The following is a 4,304-nucleotide window of genomic DNA, read 5'->3' on the forward strand; positions in this document are numbered from 1 at the left end:
GTGATTATAGTGTCAGACGAGAAAAATTAACACATCTTACAAGGAGGACCATTTAACCGGAAATGAAACGAAATAAACAAGAAATTCAGTTGCACCATTATTTTTTCAATTCTGAATAATTCAACATGTAATTATGATTTTTTTAACACTTGTGGAGTTTTATAAGTAAATAAACTCTCAAGTAAATAAATTTGGTTGCGTGTGTAAAGTAAGTAAATAAACCCATACAGTTACAACAACAGAAATAATTGCAATTGAAATTTAGTTCACTCAACTCCATAACAAGTAGTCCTTGTGCGATGTGTTAATTTTTCTTGTCTTACACTGTAATCACATGATTAAAATTTCTCAAGAATAATAGCAGACTACACTGACGGAGACGTCCACTACATAAGTTCTTAATGGGATTATTTAGAAACTCATGTTTCTTAATGTTATTATTTAGAAACTCATTCTTAACATGGGAAGGGGAGGGCGTTTTGTAACTATTCTGTACTTTCACCTAACAATTCAATAAACAAATTTATAGTAAAAATTGAATTAACTTAAAGATACTACTTAAAAGGTTGCGCATAAAATAGACGCATAAAACTTATCAATTGTAATGAAAAATTACAAGTCTGAGGATGCTTGAAAGAAGCTTTATTTTACTGACAAAAATGCACGTAGTATTGGGAATCCCAGTTTAATTGCTATATAGGTAGTTTTAGAAATAGATATATAAACATATATTTGGGTTCCCATCAGCGAGTTAGCCAGGGTCAGAAAAGGTTGGGTTTGACAGGTGTCAAACCCAAGTCATCTTGAAGGACCTAGATTAGAATATACCAGAAAGTAAGGGGTGACACAGAATTGTGGTCGTAGGCTCTTCCGGTTGACGACAACATGGAAACGTGAGGGAGAGTTTGGTCTAGGCAGCAGAGGAAGCAGACGGGAGATTTGGTTTTCTCCCGATGACCAGGGTCCGAGATGTTAGGCTTGCCTTGAATAAAAAAGATTGAAGTTTCAATTCCATCTTGTTGTCCATTCATGAATCTGTCTGCAGCACCACTCCCCAGCAAGATTGGAAGACCAGCGACCAAGAAGATGTCATGCGCTGGTCAAGGCAAACCAGGTACGTTCATATTATATTGTTTGCACATACACGTCTCGGAAACTCCCCAAGGCAAGAAGAAACTGTAAGACATTAGAAGAATAGCAAGCACTGACCCACACACACATACATAACAGTGAACTGCACGTAAGGACACGCGTTTATACGTAAGAACACACACACACACACACACACACACAAACACACATATATGGAAGAACATTGATAAGAACACACAGACCCGTAACAGTAAATGTTAGTAAATAATAAGTAATAATAATAAATATACACCTTGTTAATTGGTAACATACTACGATGACTGCAGTTGATTTCATGAAAGAAAGTATGCAGAAAATTTGCCGCTATGTCCAACGACGGTTATCCCGTCGGTCATAGTTATCAAAGGACTAAAATAACTGCAACAATAAAAACAAAAAAAGGAGCAAGAAATGACCATCCAGAAGATAAAATAATTTAAGAAAAAAATGGTAAAAGAAAATGATTAAAAAAATAAGAAAATATAAAATGTTCACTTGCATCTGCAACTGCTAAATTTGTCCCTTTAGCAAGGTCCAACAGACCTTAAGTAACTACATAAAAAAAAAAACAGTAGAGAGAGTGAGGAAAAGAAGAAAAAAAGAAAGAGGGATAGATAGAAAGAAGTCATTTACTGAACCACTTTTTATAATGGATGACCATATTATCTTTTTATGTGTGAACGACAATAAATCAACATAAGTTACTTCCCCTTAATTGTCACAATATCTCTTTTTAACTTTGGGTAAATAAATCCATATTAGTTCCTTGTAGATGACGAAAATAAGACCATGAAACATAAGTGCATAAGCACAACTTTATTTGACATTTTTTTTTTCCAAAGGACCATTTGAATACATTGATTTAAATTTAAAGTGCTTAGTCTCTAATTGATAATAATCTGGTTAAAAAAAAAGTAAAAAGAAAAGTTCAAGTATTACAATATATTTTTGTGATGAAATACTACTTTTTTAAAAGTACACGTGAATCTATTCATAATTGTGAAATCATTCAAAATTGAAGAAATAAAGCACAAGCGAAACAGTAAAAAAATTTTTTTTTAAATTACACAACTTTAAATTTAAATCAATGTATGCAAACGGTTCTTTAGTAAAGAAATATGTAAAATAAACTGGTTGCACTGCATGTTACCGTGCTATTTAAAAAAAATAGTATTTTGAAGTTAAATTCAAGTTTTACGATATCATTTGTTTATTAAATTGTTAGGTGAAAGTACAGAATAGTTACAATACACCCACCTGTCCAGTAACATAAGTACCAAATAAGTGATTTTTAATATCGTATTCATCCATAACAAGCGGCACATGAATGAATGGTTTATTTTATTGACGCTACACCGTAATCATGTAATTAAAATTTTAGCAGACAAAAAATTGGGAGTCAAAAGAATCACGAGTTCCGAAATTTATTTATAGTTAAAAGTAATTTTTACGGAAAATTGGGTAAAATCGCATTGTTATTCGATGTTATAAAGTAGGCAGTCGAACATAACTCTTATACGAATATTTTTTAACGCTTCTACACTATTGGGACGAAATATCGGAAATCGTAATACTGAATTTCACATAAAAACAATGGTATCTATGTATTCTTCGTATTTTTAAGATGATTTTATAAAAAATTACAATTAAATCAAAAAATTACGAAGATCCAAAAGGTAGAAAATTATTTATTAAAGAAAATAAAAATTAGAATTTGATGAAAACGATCCTAAGGCACAGGAAAGTTCAAAAGGGAGGTAATTTTCCGTTTCGCTTTGAACAAGATGGCTGAAATTTTTCACTTGCTAACATGATGAAAGTTAGTTTGTTTTAAATAATTCAGTAATATTCAGATAATTCCGACTGCATAATTTGGAAGCTACCATTGTAACTTATTAGAATTGACAAAAAATCAGTTGAAATCATTGTTTTTTATCTGAAAACTCCATTTTATCAACTACGAAATCTCGTCTCAATAGTGTAGAAGCGCTAATCTATGTAATTATAAAACTCAAATGACCTTGTAATGGGTGTTGTAACCCCATATCCGGTTTATAACTTCCGATTTCGCATGCATACATAAACATAAACCCATAACAGTGTAAACAAATAAACACAAATCGCTACTTTTGCAGAATTTGACCTGAGCACTGAGATATTAATATATTTAGAAATTATTATTTAATATGGGAAGGGTGGGGATGTTTTGCAACTATTCTGTATTACAACTATATTGTCGCAATTTTCTTACAAATAAATCAACTTTGACCTGTTGACAACCATAAGAACAATTTACAACGGTGATTTCCTTGCCACCTTCTTTTTTTTTTAAATTTATTCTCCATTTTTTAATACACCTTTCTTAAAAACATTCATACATTTTCTTCTACACTACCAACATAAATAAATAACCCCGAAAATATTTTTTAAATTTGTGTTACAAATAAATAATCAACACGACAATAAAACGTATTGTTTTACTGTGTACGCTTTCAGTGTCCCAATTGTTTTTGTTTCTTTCGTGTTTAAATTAAAAGATGTATCAAAATTTGAATTTAACTTTAGTATTATGGTATCTGTTCAGTGCACATTTACCTATAAGTATGGCAAACCACTTATAATTCAATAGCTGTAAGTTTTTTTGTTTTTTTTTTAAATAAACAATTATAAACAAAACGACTCATAGAAATCTATATATATATATATATATATATCCTTTTTTCATTTTAATATACTTCCATAAGAAACGTTTCTGTTATATTACAAAAAAAAAAAACTATTTTCATTACGTCACAAGTGTCACGCTCATACATTAATTACATAGCTAATATAACATACTGACCCAACGGGTCACGGGTAGTCTAGTATTTTATATTACTTGTGGCGGGAATATCTCTTGTCTAGAGCGAGACTTTTTTTTTAATTATTAAAAACACAAGAGCAGTTGTTCTACTCGATGAATTTTCGTAAGTTTTGGATATATTACTATTTTCGACATAACAATTAAGTACGTAATATTATTTTTGCTTAAAATGGTATATTAAAAAAATCAATTTGTCAACTATAACTTAACAAGCACCAAAGTTTGTTTTTTTGTTGTTGTTTTTTATAAGTGTAATTCTGAATACACATCCTATTGTGTCAAGTTTATATTTTTATATAAGATGTAAACA

This window comes from Euprymna scolopes, chromosome 28 (assembly GCF_053919585.1).
Source record: "Euprymna scolopes isolate OS-2025 chromosome 28, ASM5391958v1, whole genome shotgun sequence".
Classification (NCBI taxonomy): Eukaryota; Metazoa; Mollusca; class Cephalopoda; order Sepiida; family Sepiolidae; genus Euprymna; species Euprymna scolopes.